Here is an 18,853-nt window from a genome sequence, read left to right as displayed (position 1 = left end):
CATTGTCAGCGAAAGTTTTACTAGTTATGATTCAACATTAGATATGAGTTTGAGTGATAGATTAGCTGCAAGTTTTTCAGGGGCTTCAAGTCCTTTGTAGCGGAAGTGACAAGTTATAGTACAAATCATATTTTAATAACGGAGAAGCATAGTTAAACTAACTTTGGATTGAGACTGAACTTGCAGTAAATGATGCAGACCATGAATCACACCAGAACAGAGGCAGTTGTGAGGCAAATATGGTGCTAAATAGCCAAGGTGCTGCTTCGCTTGCACATGGAGATATTACTGCTGCTTACATCCAGGCTTCTTCAGGAGGTACCACTCAAATTTTGTTTTTGCATGCTGGTACCTAGTATGAACAGCTGCTCACAATAAGTGCTTCATTATTTCCCAGCTTGGCTAACTCTTTTGCCTTTTGTATAGTACTGTATATGTATCATGTGAATTTCTTCTTTTATTCTAACTAAAGTTACTACATCTCAACTTTAGCTCTATCTATATAAACTAGTACATCAGTAATTTTGTTTACAATCCTTTCTGTAATAAACCACCTTTGTTGGTTCTTGTTTTACTATAATACTGTTCAGAATAAAAACAGTATTGTTGTTTGCTATAATTAATGGGTCAAAATTCAGTTATTAAACTCAACTGGACTGAATGCAGTATTCATCTGCATTACATGACTAGGAATATTGCGACTTAGTATGGGTGGAAATGATCTCTGCCAGGGTCTTTTATCATCATCATGAGTGACGATTGCAGGAAGAAGTATTAATTGTAGTCGTTTTTAATGGTTAACTTTCATAACTTCCACTTTCACCCAGAATACTCAAACCTGTTCCTTCACATCTAAGACCAGTCTCAAGACCAAACATCAAAGTCCTGCTGAAGTGATGTGTTTACCTGTCATATACCTGGTGGTTTTGGTCTACTGTAATGTGATCTCGCACATTAACCACTGTGATGCACCTAGTTTATTGTAACATTTCCCCTGTGCACATGAAATCAAGTGTTGCAAAAAATTATTTTTTCTTTGAAAAATGATAAATTCCCTTCCCTGAACATGTCCATGTGAAAATAAATACCAAATTCCACTTACTTTGGTGGTGGGTACGTGGACAAGGTGCACTGTGACGTTATCAGGGGCTGGTCGCCCGTGCGTGAATCTCCCAGAGACAGTCGCGCAGACCATTCAAGCACCGCGAGTTGCCACAAATATATTTTCAATTATTTGTTCTATGTATTTCCAATGCTGTTTTATTTGTTTTTTATCGTATATGATGCATATTTGTGACCTTTACAATATGTATACAGTAGAATGTTCATAATGTTCCTTGGAACTGTGATACATGTGTCAGTAATGTGTCCACAATAAATGTTTCTTGTCGCAATATTACTTGTTAAAAACTCACCAAAATTACAATAAGTACAGTTTCACACACTATTTACACAGTAACACACTGTATTACACTCAGTACTTCGGAAGTGAGTAATAATCACCGAAGTAGTCCCATGGTACACAGCGCGACTTCGCTCTCGTTGCACCAGGTACATATAAATTTTTGCTTCCTGGTTCTGTGTGCTTGCAAATAATGTACTCGAGTACACTCTTGGCTTTAGTACTTGTTGGTGGTATGTAGCCAAGCTTGTAAAGCATAAAGTAGTATTGAAAAGATTATAGAAAAAGATAAATTTGTAAGGTAGTCTTGAAAAGATCGCTTTGTAAGGTCCCACACTGGAAGAGATTCAGCTAACCTCGAAGAGTGTTAGTCAATCTGGAAGAGATTCATGCATTCTAGAAGAGTTTCAGCTATTCTTGAAAATATCTATGGAAAACACCACCATGGAAGCCGCTAACACTGTTCATCTATGCTACTTGTATCAGATGCATCATCACTGAATGCAGAAAATGATTCATCTATATATCATCTATATAAATTGGAGATGGCATAGGTGGGCAAGGGTGGCGCTCAGAGCTATAACTGGATACGCTCAATGTATCGTCCTCATAGGTGCTGTATCACTTGCATCTGACCTTTATGTTAGGTCCTTATTGCACCTAGCTTCACCAATATCATGACCCTTATGTTCTTCAAACAATAAGGTCTGAATTTCACCTACAGAGCGCGATCTTTCAACACCATGTTGAACAAGTGTTTGAAAGCCAGAGGTGCGTGCGTCACCCATGGTTGCTCACTCAGTAGTAACCCAGCCAGCAGCCCTTGGGCATTCTGGAAATTTTTTCCAAGATGGCTGCCTCTCACTGGAGGTCCTAAGAGGTCATTTCAAACACAACCAACCACGCACACATTTTGAATGGGTACGAAAAAGAGTTTTCTCGGTTGGCACAGTCCAGTGGTTAAACAATAACAAACACAGATTTTTGATCAAGTAGGTAAAAATGTATGATTTTACATGCATACTAATAAGATAAAAGATTGACTTTTAACTATTTTAAAATGTTTTAGTTGATTATCTGGGTATCATGGTAGTAATATTAGAGTTAAAGGCTTTTCTATTATGGGTGTTTTTTAATTAAATAGGTAAAATGTGAAAAAACAGAAATAAGTAATAAAAAAAAGCATCTGCCTGTGTTCTGTTCAAAGTAGCTAAACCTAGCTTAAACTACTCTCTCCTAACCAAACCTTAACTAACCTAACCTAACCTAACCTAACCTATCTTCCTCTAATATAATGTATTAGGCAAGGAAATAAAATGAAATTGTATTTGTTTGATATGCCATGCAGTAGAAGCATAACTGGACTTTGTATAGTGGGGATGGGACAACAAGAGGCCTCGCATTTTTTCTGGGGAGAACCCTTTTGGCTCCCCCGAGCTATCCAGGCTGATATGAATATCCCTAACTTTGGCACCAGTCGATGTGGGTGGAGTTCTAGGCCTACCGGGGCCCATGGGCCAGAACCTGAGCTCCCTCAGAGGCACGAGGAGCAATGGTCTATAGAAATAGTGTAATAGTGTAATTGCGTAATAGTGGCTTTAGGCATTGTATGTACTAGCTCTATCTATAAGTCCACCAATCTTTGTAAAAATCTCTTGTATGTATGTACCTTACCTACATAAACATTTATTTATTTATTTTAAATGCACATGTGATTTGGAGCATTCTATATATGCCATTGACCGGGACAGGTACTCAGAAAGGTAAGCGCCCCAAAACAAACCCCTATTCTGGTTAAAAACAACGAAAATAGACAAATGAGTGGACAAAATTCCCCAAATGAAAACTAGCAAACGAGCAAGACATCACACGAGCTGCACCGCGGCTCTGTGCAGCTCCCCTCTACCCGGGAGGGGGAAGGGGAGAGCCCCAGACCCCTCATTGGTGATCCACACCTCAGTTCTTCGGCTGGTGTGATACGGCATGGTCATGTGGCTCCACCTCCAGACTCTTGTGTTGTGCTGTCCTCTGGTTCAGCTGCATGTGCTTTGGATCACCTTCCCTGAGTGCCCCGAGTACTGCCCTTGAGGCTTGGGGTTCTCTGCCACAAGTCACCTTGGGCCTACATCTGTTGGTCTTTTGTTGCTCGGCGATTGACTGTCCCTAGTGATTTGGAGGGTTTCCACCCTTGTCTACCTTGGGGTAAGTGGTAGTTTTGCACTGGTACTGTGCAAAACTTTTGCACAGGGTACTGTGCAGCTAGTTTTCACCTATAACAATGGCCGGCTCTGTTCCTTCTGGGTACGCTGTCCTCTTGCCAGGTTTTCTTTTTCTTTTTGTTTTTGCCTGGTGGGGGGTCTGCCTTGGTATCTCTTTCCCTGTTTCCCTAGCTGTTATACTAGGGTTTACTTTGTATGGTGGTACCCCCTGCTTTGCCCTTGTGTGTGGACACGTCCTGGGGGTTCAGCTTTTAGCAGTTTGTTTGGTAGTATTGAGTGCTGGTTAGCAGTACTTTACTTGGGCTTCCCATAGAAATACAGATCTAAGGGCCTTGGGAAACCACACAGGGACGTTCAGATCTGATGGATGCGACCCCTGGGGTCTACTCTCGCCTGGTGCGAGATTGAGGGTTGCTCTGTCCCCTTGTCTCAGGGCGACTCTCATTGTTTTTGCCTCTGTCCAGCTGCCTGTTGGGTCGGTGTCATCTTTGACCTGGAGTCCTGGGAGCATTGTTGCTTGTTTGTGACTCAATTCACCCTATCTGCTGATGACTCTATTCGGGTGCAGGCAGCTCTAGCGTTGCGTGCTTGGTTTAGATTGCTGCAGTGCGCTAGGTTGTTTGCTACCCCAGTAAGCCCCGAGGCTGCCCTGTTTTGATTGTAGAGACCTGGACTTTGGGGTGTGGGTTGCTTCGGCCTTGGTTTGGTCTGCGTCCCCTCGTTCTTTCCCTGCTGTTGTGCTTTCAGGTCCCCCCTCCAGCTTCCAGCTCCGAAGCGTCTGTGGGCTTTGGGGTTGGGGGCGGGGTTTAGCTGGTTTTGAGACTTGAGCAGTCTCAGGATGCCTCTTCCGGGGTAGCGACGGAGACATTCAAGTCAGTTCCCCCAGTCATTGCGTATGGGTCTGAATAGTGGGCCCCCTTCCTTAGTGTTTTTACAGCTATCTTCCTCTTGTTGAGGTTATCTTGAGATGATTTCGGGCTTAGCGTACCCGTGGCCCTGTCCTCGACCAAGCCTCCTTTTTGTTACACATCCCCCAGGAAGCAGGCTGTACCAGCTGTCTAACTCCCAGGTACCTATTTACTGCTAGTAACAGGGGGCATCAGGGTGAAAGAAACATTTTGCCCATTTGTCTCCGCCTCCACCAGAGATCGAACCTGGAACCTCAGGACTACAAATCCGAAGCGCTGTCCACCCAGCTGTCAGGCGCCGGCTGCCCCGGCTTTTTTTTTGAGGCTGGGGCTTTGAAGGATGATTCGGCCCCGGATCCTGGTGTGGAGGTTCCCGTGGTTGGGAGGGGCTGACTTGGGGGCCTTAGGCCCAATTAGACCCCTCCTGGGTTTTCCTTCCCTCCGAGTGGGGCGTACTGTTACATGGAGTGGTGTTTTCTTCCCCCTTTCCCCCTCTATGTATGGGTTGGTTTTGGTGTCGGCCCCTCCCCCGGGTTCGGTTCCATTTTCCTTTGGGTCCATCGGTTGCATCCTTCCTGTGGGTAAATCTAACCTTTCTCAACATTATTATCTAGGACATGTCTTCTTTCTACATCATATCACAATCATGTTTGAATTGTATCAAGATCCCCCTCATATTCCTCATATTCTTGATTATCTAGGACATGTCTTCTTTCTACATCATATCACAATCATGTTTGAATTCTATCAAGATTCCCCTCATATTCCTCATATTCTTTATATCCTATGTCAACTGGGTCCTGCAATGACCATTGGGGCGTATGCCAATGGGCCCTATGAACCAACGTGATTTTGTGTTAGATTATCAAGGATCTTGAAGGTTCAAGAAGAACTTTGTTAATTGAAAAACTATTGGAACATCTGTTGATATCTGGTGAGGATTACCTCCCATCCTTTATAGGAATCTTTGGTACTCTTCAGTACGACTTATCATCTTTCAATACTACAGGGGTACCTCGGTTTAAGAGTTTAATCCATTCCTGGAGACAGCTCGTAACCCGAAAACTCGTAAACTGAAGCTAATTTCCCCATAAGAAATAATGGGAAATGAATTAATCCATTCCCGACTACCCAAAAACCTCACTTCAAACTAAATTTTATACCTAATTCATCCAAATCTACACTACAAAAGTATGTTCAAGTTATTACTTGCCCTTGCTGATGACTCCTGTTGGTGTATGGAAGATGGTGAGGAGGGGGGGGGGGTGAGGAGAGGAGGAGAGGTGTTACTGTTTGGAAGGGGAGTCCCTTTCCATTATAACATTAGGCAGTGAAGATTTTTCTGGAGTGTATTCTCTGGCATGTTTTGCCTGCATACCACTAGGTCCTGGTTGTAGCTCACTGCTTGATTTTCTCACAACGAAACGATCCATTGAAGATTGTTTTTCCCTTCTTCGCAACATTTGTCTGTAGTGAAGCATCACATTGTCATTGAAAAGATTAATGCTATGGCCTACTACAGATTTCTCTGGGTGAGTCATTTCAATAAAAGTTTGCATTTCTTCCCACTTCTGACACCACTTCCTAATGGTTGCGGAAGGAACATCCTCTTCTGCTTCATCCTCCTCCGCTGGAGAAATATCCTCAGCTGCCTCTTCTTGCTGCTCCATTTGAAGGGCTTGGAGTTCTACAGTAGTCAGTTCTTCATTGTGTTCTTCCACCATCTCCTCCACATCAGCACCATCCAATTCTAAGCCCATCTTCTGGCCCAGAGTAACAATTTTCTTAACAATAGACACTTCATTTACAGGCTCACATCCCTCAAAGTCTAGTTCTGTCACACATTTAGGCCACAATTTTCTCCAGCCAGAGATCAGGGTTCTTTGAGTCACTTCTTGCCAGGCTTTGTCAATAAGTTTTAAAGCACTTCAAATGTTAAAATGGTGTTTCCAAAACTCTTTGAGGGTGAGGTTTGTGGATTCAGTCACTTCAAAACATTTCCGGAAAAGTGCCCTTTCATAAAGATTCTTAACATTTGCTATGATTTTCTGGTCCATAGGCTGAATTAGAAGAGTAGTGTTAGGAGGAAGGAACTTTACTGTGAGAAAATTACTGTATCTGTTCAACAATGCATCTTCCAAGCCTGGAGGATGAGCAGAAGCATTGTTGAGGAGAAGCAGGGCCTTGAGTGGCAAATTTTTTTCCTGCAGATATTTTTGTATGGCAAGGCACACCACATCATTTACACCACCATCATTCTAGACACATCATTAGAGGTGTCTAGAGACGAAGTGGAAAAAATGCTCAAGGAGCTAAATAAGAACACAGCAGTTGGTCCAGATGGAGTTTCACCATGGGTTCTGAGAGAATGTTCACCTGAGCTCAGCATTCCTCTTCAACTGATTTTTCATGCATCCCTGTATACAGGAGTTGTAGCTGATGTGTGGAAAAAGGCTAACATAGTTCCAATCTACAAAAGTGGAAGCAGGGAAGACCCCCTTAATTATAGACCGGTATCATTGACAAGTGTAATAGTCAAAATATTGGAAAAAATAATTAAAACTAAATGGGTAGAACACCTGGAGAGAAATGATATAATATCAGACAGACAGTATGGTTTTCGATCTGGAAGATCCTGTGTATCGAATTTACTCAGTTTCTATGATCGAGCAACAGAGATATTACAGGAAAGAGATGGTTGGCTTGACTGCATCTATCTGGACCTAAAAAAGGCTTTCGACAGAGTTCCACATAAGAGGTTGTTCTGGAAACTGGAAAATATTGGAGGAGTGACAGGTACGCTTCTAACATGGATGAAAAATTTTCTGACTGATAGAAAAATGAGGAGAGTGATCAGAGGCAATGTATCGGACTGAAGAAATGTCATAAGTGGAGTACCACAGGGTTCAATTCTTGCACCAGTGATGTTTATTGTCTACATAAATGATCTACCAGTTGTTATACAGAATTATATGAACATGTTTGCTGATGATGCTAAGATAATAGGAAGGATAAAAAACTTAGATGATTGTCATGCCCTTCAAGAAGACCTGGACAAAATAAGTACATGGAGCGCCACTTGGCAAATGGAATTTAATGTTAATAAATGCCATGTTATGGAATGTGGAATAGGAGAACATAGATCCCACACAATCTATATATTATGTGAGAAATCTTTAAAGAATTCTGATAAAGAAAGAGATCTAGGGGTGGTTCTAGATAGAAAACTATCACCTGAGGACCACATAAAGAATATTGTGCGAGGAGCCTATGCCACGCTTTCTAACTTCAGAATTGCTTTTAAATACATGGATGGCGATATACTAAAGAAATTGTTCACGACTTTTGTTAGGCCAAAGCTAGAATATGCAGCAGTTGTGTGGTGCCCATATCTTAAGAAGCACATCAACAAACTGGAAAAGGTGCAAAGACATGCTACTAAGTGGCTCCCAGAACTGAAGGGCAAGAGCTACGAGGAGAGGTTAGAGGCATTAAATATGCCAAAACTAGAAGACAGAAGAAAAAGAGGTGATATGATCACTACATACAAAATAGTAACAGGAATTGATAAAATCGATAGGAAAGATTTCCTGAGACCTGGAACTTTAAGAACAAGAGGTCATAGATATAAACTAGCTAAACACAGATGCCGAAGAAATATAAGAAAATTCACTTTCGCAAACAGAGTGGTAGATGGTTGGAACAAGTTAGGGGAGAAGGTGGTGGAGGCCAAGACCGTCAGTAGTTTCAAAGCGTTATATGACAAAAAGTGCTGGGAAGACGGGACACCACGAGAATAGCTCTCATCCTGTAACTACACTTAGGTAATTACACTTAGGTAATTACCCACTCCGTAAAAAAAAATCCTAGTCACCCATGCCTTATTATTAGCCCTCCACATCACACACATTTGGTTATTCTGCACACCATGCTTTTTGAAAACCCTAGGATTTTCAGAATGATACACAAGCAAGGGTTTAATTTTCAAATCGCCACTCGCATTTCCACACAGCACAAGTGTAAACCTATCTTTCATAGGCTTGTGTCCGGGCAAAAATTTTTCCTCCTTGGTAATGTATGTCCTCTTAGGCAATCTTTTCCAGAACAGCCCTGTTTCATCACAATTAAACACTTGTTGCGGTAGGTATCCCTCAGCCACTACAAACTCTTTAAATTCTTCAATAAATCTTTCAGTCGCTGGTTTGTCTGAGCTGGCAGCCTCCCCATGCCTCACAACACTATGAATACCACTTTTTTTTTTAAATTTGTCAAACCATCCCCTGCTTGCCTTAAAGTCTATCGTATCTGCACTCGTTCCAGGGGTTTTCTTTACAAGATCTTCGTGCAATACCCTGGCTTTCTAACAAATGATGGCCTCTGAAACACTATCACCCGCTAACTCCTTGTTGTGTATCCAAATTAATAATAACTTTTCCACATCCTCAAGTATTTGTGGTCTTTGTTTCGTGATTGTTGATATGCCATTTGCCACTTTAGCACTCATAATGTCCTTTTTCTTGGCAAGTATAGTGCATATCGTTGACATGGATTTGTTGAACTGCCTAGCTAGTTCAACAACACGTGTACCATTTTCATGCTTCCGAATGATCTCTTGTTTTTCCTCTATTGTCATCCTCACGTACGATTTCTTGCCTTGATCCTTACCACTGGCTTTCTTGGGACTCAGTGCGTGATATATAATAACAACTTTTATGGTCAAATAGCCAAATATCTGACAAAAAATTGTAAATCCTTGTGAAGAATTCAGGTTGGATAGTCACTGGGCACGAGGCACTGGTAAACTGAGGCGTGATCGCCGTGCCACCATGCGCTAGGTCGGCCTGTAAGCGTATCAACAAACTCGTTACCCGATGCAATGCTCGTATCCCGATGCAAATTTTCCTAACAAATCGGGCTCGTAACCCGAAAAACTTGTAAACAGGGGTGCTCGTAACCCCGGGGTTCCACTGTATATCTAAAAATAATCGATAAATAAACATTGTAGGCTACCCTCCTCGAAAGAAGGGAGGAGCCAGCTTAGATCTCTAGTGTCCTGAGTGTGGGCCAGGGGAGATCATTTTGTTTATGGACCGTGTAAACACTTCTTGGTGTTCTGCGACCTTTATCACGGTTAATACTCCGCATTAAATAATCTTATATCACCAGTCATAGCTCCCTAGATACTGGAGGAGTGATGCTGCTCCCACTTCTACCCAACACCTAATCTTATTCTACTGCACACGCAACTAAGGACATAATCTACTAGCAATGCTCCCAGAATATTAAACAGCAAAGCTGTGTCATGACACTATAGTGCCTACACTCTACAAGAGGGATTACATGGTCTGGCGACACTGTCAGCTAGGCACTGGTTCTTGATTTTTGAATGAGTGTTGGGTATTGTTTGTAGTATTGGCCATTGGTTGATTGGCCAATTTGCATGCATCTTAATTTAACCTTCATATGTCTATATATATTGTTATTCATTACACTGTGGGGTACAGCCCCAAATTCCAGTAAGTTTTGATTTAATCTTTCAGCGATTGAATCTTTTTCTTGACTTTGTATGCTCATTCATTGACTGTCATTCAATGCTATCTGGACACTCATTCATTGAACGTCAATCAGTGCCTGACTGCAACCTTTTCTATACATTGGAATCTCTCTATACATAATTGATCATATACATTAAGTTACCAATTGCTAACTACGTCATATTAGTTCATCATATTGAATATACTCTCTTGTCCCCAGATACCGGTACTTGGACCATATTTAAGGTCCTTTAATTGCATATTTACATATTTCATTCCTCTATAGCACACATTATTGTGTTTATCTGTATGTGCATATTGGCTATAATAATAATAGTGCTTGGCTGGACTATGTTCTTGTTCAGTCCCCTGATGTTGAACAGAACCAGTGTTCAGTTATAGAACTGAGTTCTTTAATTTTATCCTTGTATTACACTACAAGCTGATGTATTGAAATATCTGCAGGTGGATGTAGAGTTCAAATCAACCACTCCTGCCCCCTACGGTTCATTGTCATTAGGATGAGAGGAGTTAGGATTTATGACCCCTAGTTACGGACTTTTATTTTTACATGCTGTACAGTAAATTTTTGTTTTAGTGCAGTACATGTCCTGAGTAGTTCTCCTCATACATAAATCGCCCGCACGTGCATCGTCTGCCCTGCTGGAGATGTTTGTGGGATGCAGTATCATAATTTTTCGCCTCACGTCTCGCGTGTTGGCTAGTGGTGCTCGTTTCCTCATTGGAATCTGCCTGGACCCTGGCTCTTACATTTTCGTCGTCATTTTGTTCTTGCTGTTTACGGAGTCTGCGGTTGGGCAGTTTCTGCAAGCAGCAGCTTCTCGTCGTCTGTTGTCGGACTTGTTGGTTATTTGGGGGTCCCGCAGGGAAGGGGGGTTCCTTCTGGACAGAGCATGTCTGCTCGCCAGGGATTTGGTTCTTTCCCAGCTCACTGGGTTCAGGTTTCTGGTGCCCTGGCGGATATTCCATCTGGTTCCCTGACAACTTTGGTTTCAGGTGCTGCTTGCTCGGTGTCTGCACCTGGGGGTTTTCTCATGGTTCTGCCTCTTTCAGATGCTTGGTCTGGTCCGTTATGTGGCTGGTTCAGTCTTCTCCTCGAGTCTTTGTGTCTGGTAATTTTGACTAGAGTCTATCACCTTCTGTTTGGTGATGAGGTTGCTTCATTAATAGTGTCCCTGCGTGCCTCATCTCGGCAGCAGGATGTGGTTTCCTGGCAGTCCTTCCTTTTTCTTTTTCTCTTCGTACGTATACTGGGCTTTTTGTTGAGGTGGTCTAGTCCTATCTCTTGGGCTGTTCAGGACCGTCATCTTATGCCACATACTTGTCTCATGCGGCGCTGGCGGAGCCGCTATAGCTTGCTTTTGGTTTTGATGTTCTTTCTGCACCGTTTTGCGAACTGTCTCAGGCATTGTTTCACCTCTGGCCAGCTCATGCGCCGCCTGAGCCATCCTGGTCTTGGACAAGGTGCTCTCTTCACTCTCTTCCTCTCGGTTTGTTGTGGCCTCTTCGGTTCAAGATTGTTTCTCAAAGGTTTCTGCTCCTTTGGGTTCTGGTGATCAGTTTGTTCATTTGCAGCCGTCTCTTCTTTTCTGGCGAGGTTGGGACAGCTGTTGTCTGGAGAGATTCCTGGGGTTGTTAATGCTTGGTTGCTTTGGTAGGGGGTGCAATTCTTCTTGTGTCCGGTTGTGGCTCGCAGCCATTGCCTGCGTGCCATGGCCTCTGTGGCCCTAGACATAGTTGGGTTGACCTGGGTTCCCTTGTCCCTGTTCCAGGGTTCGGGTCTCCCGGGTCGTCCGCGGGGGCATTAGGTGTTGCCAGTTGTCTTGCTTTCGGGATTCAGGCTCGTGTTTTCCACCTCCCGGGTTTGACCCTCTTTTGTCCTTGTCTTTGGGTAGATAGCTCCGGGGAGCCGAAGGGGCTTGCCCAGAAAACCAGCATTGAATGTAATGAAAAGCCATTATCTGGGTGAGATCCGGAGGCTCCCCGGCATCCCTCCCTCCCTTCGGCCTAAAATACGCAGCTTTTTTGCGTATTTTAACATCCAGCCTCAGAACTGAAGGTGTGTGTTGCCGACACAAGGGGTCTGGGGCTTTCCCTCCCCCTCCTGGGGAGGGAAGAGCTGCGCAGACGGTGGCGCAGCAAGTGGTGACGTCATGCTAGTTTGCTTGTTTTTCTTTGGGGAGTTCTGTTCACTCGTTTAACTTTCAGTAGTAGTTTCAACCAGAGCAGGGGTTTGTTTTTGGATCCTTTCCTTTCTGGTGCCTGACCCGGTCAATGGCAGATGTAGAATGCTCCAGATCACATGTGCCGTTCTATAGGCCATTGCTCCTCGTGTCTCTGACAGGGCCCAGGTTCTGGCTCGTGGTCCCGGTAGGCCTATGACAGACTCATCAGCCGTTCACACTGATGCCAAAGTCTAATATATTACATATTAACCTGGATAGCTCCAGTGAGCCTCCTGTTCTCACCCAGAAAATGGCTTCTCATTACATTCAACGTTGGTTTTTTATCAATCTAAATTTTACTGTAATTTGTAAAAATTATAGCAAGTAGTTGTACAGCAGATTTAGGATTTTACTGTTCTGTAATCACTTACTTTATTGAATCTTGAATCTATTGTATCTACATGCAAGCTGATATTGACCCTAAACTAAATCTAGTGTCACAAATCTACAATAACCAGCATATTGATCATCACTACTGCAGATATGACATAGCATACCTTGCAAAAAAAACAAAAAAAAAAAATCCAAAGTAACACTAGCCTATCAGTTTTCAAACAAAATGTCAGATCACTTGGTAAACATTCTGATGATATATATGCACTACTCACAGCACTAGGAACTAAACTGTTGTTCATTATTTTAAGAAACATGGCTAAGTAAAGACCATATCCAACTTTACAACTTAGCTGGTTATACAGCCATTCACAACTGTAGGCCAACTAAAAGAGGAAGTGGCACAGCTATCTACTACCAAAATACCTTCATTTGCACTAGTGTCATTAGTGACAGAGATGACTACTGTGAATATACCTTTGCTCAATTCTTGATTAACACTTTTGCATCCTTGGCGTGCGCGTCCCAGCCTACCCCAAGGTGCGCCGAGCATTTCGGGTGAGGGAGAGGCCACACTGAATTGTGTATACAGTGGGGCCTCGATTTATGATGGTAATCCATTCCCAGAGACGTATCATAAGTCAAAATATCGTAAGTCGAAGCGATTTTTCCCATAAGAAATAAAGGGAATTGAATTAATCCGTTCTACACCCCCAAAAATATTAACTTAAAAATATATTTTATACTGAATATAATTTTTTTCTCTAACTACAATACAGTACAAATGTTTATCATACCCTTATGGAGGACTATTGATGCATATGGAAGATGGTGAGGACGGGGGAGGATGAGAGGTGTTACTGTTTAGAAGGTGAGTCCCTTCCATTATAACATCAGGCAGTGATGACTTCTCTGGGGTACACTCTCTCCTACATTTTGCCTACATACCACTAGGATCTGGTTGTGATTCATTGCTTGTTTGTCTCACTAAAAACCTTTCCATAGATTTTTGTTTCCCATATGTTTTAATTTTTGTCTGTAGTGAGGCATCACAGTGTCATTAAAAAGGTTAAGGCAATGGCCTACTGCATCGTGATTTGGGCAAGTCATTTCGGCAAAAGTTTGCAATTCTTCCCATGCTGCACACATTTTCTTAATTAATGAGGAAGGGACATTCTGTACTGTCTCCTCCTCCCCTGAAGAAATTTCCTCAGCTGTCTCTTGTTGCTGCTCCTTGTGAAGTTCTTTGGTGGTCAGTTCTTCACTGTGTTCCTCCACCAGCTCGCAACACAAAATACTCAAAACACTGTTAATGCCATTTCTTTTTCTAAATTTCTCAAACCATCCCCTGCTGGCCTTAAACTCTCTCGCATTTGCATCACTCATTCCAGGGGTTTCCTTTAAAAGGTCTTCATGCAATTTTCTTGCTTTTTCACAAATGATGGCCTCTGAAACACTTTCACCCGCTAACTCCTTGCTGTGTATCCAAATTAATAATAACTGTTCAACATCCTCGTGTGTTTGTGTTCTATGTTTCATGATTATTGATTTGCCTTTTGCCACCTTAGCACTCATAATGTCCTTTTTCTTAGCAAGTATGATGGATATTGTTGACAGATTTGTTGTACTGCCTAGCTAGTACAACAACCCGCACACCATCTTCATATTTACGAATGATCTTTTGTTTTTGCTCTATGGTCATCCTTACATGGGTTTTCATATGTTGAACCTTACCACTGACTTTCTTGGGACCCATGGTGTGATATATAATAATCAGTTTTATGTTCAAAAAGGAAAAAATCATCACAAAAACAGAATTTTTTATAGGCGTGATTGTCACTAAGCGGGCAGCTCTAGTAAACTGAGGCAGGTCGGCCCGCGTTACCGGGAACCACACACTCGGTCGACCCAAACATGTACCAAAAAATATCGTTAGTCGACGACACTATCGTAACTTGAGTCGCATTTTTCTATCAAATTTACATCGTAACTCGAAATAATCGTAAGTCAGGGCAATCGTAAATCAATGTGCCACTGTACTCTTTTCAGTTAGTTCTCTCACCTCAATTTTTGATGAACGTACACACGTTACAGACAACTAGACTGAAGAGTCTAGTTGTCCTCAACTTTGTACAGTAGTGAGAAAGGACAGTGACCCCTTACCCCAAACAAAATGGGAAATAATGTTCACTGCTGGTGTCAGATCTAGTACCTTCTGGGTGCACAATTCTACTCTCCCTACTAAAAATACTGTACAGACAAAGAATACCAGAACAATTAGAACAGCTAAAAGCCATGAAAGGTTGCATGGTAAATGCCAGTGATGAGTTTGTGCTTAATAAAGACTAAAACACTAGCCTGAGAACTGCCTACTGTTCACCTTCCAATCCAATGCTGAGATACTGGTTAAGAAATTAGGGGCACTTAAACTGCAGATGAAGTCACAATAATGTGGCTGAAAAATGTTGACCAAACCACACACTAGAAACTGAAGAGACTACGACGTTTCAGTTCGTCCTGGACTATTATCAAGTTGATTGTGCCAGATACACCAGATACAAAATGTCATCGTCTCTTCAATTTCTAGTGTGTGGTTTGGTCGACACTTAAACCAATACAATACTGTATTTGTCCTATACCATCTAGCACAGTGACTGCAGTTTATTTAACTCCTTAACTGCACCAGCCAACAAAAGTCATTCTTAGAGTTGTTGTTTTTTATTTTGAATTGGGCTATATTTTAATATTTTTAAATGTTTTCATCACTCTTGAAAATGAAAATCTGACTGCAGATTATTTATATTGCAGATTATTTATATTGATACAGTACTGTATTTGTCCTATACCATTGGGGGGGGGGGAGGGGGGCCTCGATAAAAGTCAAACATGTATGAATACACTCTGGCTTCCTGTTCCCTGACACAGTGAATTATTATTATTATTATTATATATGAAGCATTTGACCATTCCCCAGGATGCCACCCACAACAGTCGACTAACACCCAGGTTCCTAATCACTGCTAGGTGAACAGAGGCAATGGATGTAAAGAGACTTGCCCATACTTTTTGCCCTGCCTGGGATGGAACATTGTGAACAAATCACGAGCCCTTGTTTATTTTGACAAGATAAATTGTCTGTATTGCTCCAATGCACCTTATATGACATGCAGGGCTACTGTAGTCTATCTTGCCTGACAAATTGTGAGCCTTCTGATTGCTCAGGAATGTTATGCCTATGGAAGAGGTACAATGGCCAAATCAGAAAGTGGACATTTGGTGGTCTCTGGAATGTAACCCTATATTTTTCATATGCACAGATTGAAATTTATCTTTACATATGTGGAAGGAATAAATTTCTTGTACAGAGCAAGAGCATGCTGTATATCTAAACTTATATGAATATAAATTACATGAAACACTGTTTCATGTAACTGAAAATATATGGGTAAACAGCAGCTCATGCCAGAGTACATGTAGATGTTAGGAGATGGTATGCAATAATCCTGTGTTGAATTTTTTGTAAGCCATATTTGTAGCCATATTTACATTATTTTCCAGTGAACATCTTTCATAGTGGACCTGTATGGCCACTACCAAGCCCCATGTTCAGTGCTGCCAGATATAGCCAGCTGAGAGAGTTGCCAAGAGTGATAAATTATGGTTTGAATATATTTCTCTGAATATATTTTGTACTGAGATTAGATTTGCATTTTTTTTGTACATCAGAAGCTTAGATTTATATATAAAAATACCAACAGATAATTTTAAAATGCCAAATTGAATTTGTAGCTGGCAACTGCGGCATGCTACCGAGGGTAACTGGCCCACAGACGAAAATAGACAAGTGGCTTACTAAGTGCGAAGGTTGCAGCATGCTTTTCTCAGTGGCTGTAGAAAGTGTGCTTTCCTCTCTTGCTAAGCATCTCATACAGTGTGCCACTGATGTGGTTATAGGCTACATTCTGTGAGTTAGTGCTATGATATCCTCCTTTTAAAACTTATTCACTAATAACTAAGGGCTATTGATTTAACTTGAAAGTATAAGTGAACCATTGTTTGTTTTGATGAATCTTCATATGTTTTCTAGTAAAGAAAAATGGGAAATGTTTATTATATATTTATATTTCTCTCTTAACTCTTGTTATACAAAATGTTGCCCATTATATGCAACTTAAGACTTCACTGTAACTTTCTGTTGATATTAAAAAGTGACAGATGATAAAGTGTCAGAAGAATTGGTCTTAGCCAGGCAATGTGGGAATTGTGAAGTGTTCAAGTTAAAGGTAAGACACATGTATACACATTAAAGGTAAGATGGCTCAAATGCCAATTGTTGAAAATTGTCAAATATTCTTTTGCAACAAGAGATATGAGGTCTACCGTATTTAAAAAAAAGGAGTAAATAATGTAGTACAGTAGTTGTCTTTGCACAAAAAGGAAGAAAACGTTTATGAAAGAAATAGGCATAAAGTTTGCTATAGTTAACACTGGAATGATTGTTATGTAAATGTGTTAGCTTGGTATAATAATGAATTTTATTTATATAATTTTCATGTTCTTCCTGCAGAAACTCTCTCTCCTTGAAGGGATGTCCATATGTGATATCTTCATTGCATATTTGAAATGCTTTCTAGTGTTTAGGAATCCGGAAGGATCACCCAAACCATAATTTTTAAATGGAACAATAAACCCACAGAATAAACAAGGAAAATGTAATAAAATGGACTGCAGTGCAAGTGGAGCAGAGTGGCACTGTTGTGGGAGTGTGGCAGAGTGGCACTGTTGTGGGAGTGTAGCAGAGTAGCACTGTTGTGGGAGTGTAGCAGAGTGGCACTGTTGTGGGAGTGTAGCAGAGTGGCACTGTTGTGGGAGTGTGGCAGAGTGGCACTGTTGTGGGAGTGTAGCAGAGTGGCACTGTTGTGGGAGTGTGGCAGAGTGGCACTGTTGTGGGAGTGTAGCAGAGTGGCACTGTTGTGGGAGTGTAGCAGAGTGGCACTGTTGTGGGAGTGTAGCAGAGTGGCACTGTTGTGGGAGTGTAGCAGAGTGGCACTGTTATGTGAGTGTGGCAGAGTGGCACTGTTGTGGGAGTGTAGCAGAGTGGCACTGTTGTGCGAGTGTAGCAGAGTGGCACTGTTGTGGGAGTGTAGCAGAGTGGCACTGTTGTGGGAGTGTAGCAGAGTGGCACTATTGTGGGAGTATAGCAGAGTGGCACTGTTGTGGGAGTATAGCAGAGTGGCACTGTTGTGCGAGTGTAGCAGAGTGTCACTGTTGTGCGAGTGTGGCAGAGTGGCACTGTTGTGTGAGTGTGGCAGAGTGGCACTGTTGTGCGAGTGTCACAGTGTTGTACTCACCTAATTGTGCTTGCGGGGGTTGAGCTCTTGCTGTTTGGTCCCGCCTCTCAACTGTAGTGGTTGTGTTGTGCAAGTGTCGCAGTGTTGTGCGAGTGTCGTAGTGTTGTGCGAGTGTCGCCCTGTTATGCGAGTGTCGCCCTGTTGTGCGAGTGTCATCGTGTTGTAATTACTTAAGTGTAATTACCTAAGTGTAGTTACAGGATGAGAGCTACGCTCGTGGTGTCCCGTCTTCCCAGCACTCTTTGTCATATAACGCTTTGAAACTACTGACGGTCTTGGCCTCCACCACCTTCTTCCCTAACTTGTTCCAACCGTCTACCACTCTGTTTGCGAAAGTGAATTTTCTTATATTTCTTCGGCATCTGTGTTTAGCTAGTTTATATCTATGACCTCTTGTTCTTAAAGTTCCAGGTCTCAGGAAATCTTCCCTATCGATTTTATCAATTCCTGTTACTATTTTGTATGTAGTGATCATATCACCTCTTTTTCTTCTGTCTTCTAGTTTTGGCATATTTAATGCCTCTAACCTCTCCTCGTAGCTCTTGCCCTTCAGTTCTGGGAGCCACTTAGTAGCATGTCTTTGCACCTTTTCCAGTTTGTTGATGTGCTTCTTAAGATATGGGCACCACACAACTGCTGCATATACTAGCTTTGGCCTAACAAAAGTCGTGAACAATTTCTTTAGTATATCGCCATCCATGTATTTAAAAGCAATTCTGAAGTTAGAAAGCGTGGCATAGGCTCCTCGCACAATATTCTTTATGTGGTCCTCAGGTGATAGTTTTCTATCTAGAACCACCCCTAGATCTCTTTCTTTATCAGAATTCTTTAAAGATTTCTCTCATAATATATAGGTTGTG

General features: G+C 42.0%; 1 protein-coding gene across 5 annotated transcripts in view; it reads left to right on the top strand.

Annotated features, from left to right (window-relative positions):
- LOC138370087 (uncharacterized) overlaps positions 1 to 18,853 on the top strand; it is a 235,429-nt gene that overhangs the window by 166,931 nt on the left and 49,645 nt on the right. The gene's annotated exons all lie outside the window — the stretch shown is intronic.

Source organism: Procambarus clarkii, chromosome 30, assembly GCF_040958095.1.
Source record: "Procambarus clarkii isolate CNS0578487 chromosome 30, FALCON_Pclarkii_2.0, whole genome shotgun sequence".
Taxonomy (NCBI): Eukaryota; Metazoa; Arthropoda; class Malacostraca; order Decapoda; family Cambaridae; genus Procambarus; species Procambarus clarkii.
This window is presented reverse-complemented; position numbering and strand designations above follow the sequence as displayed.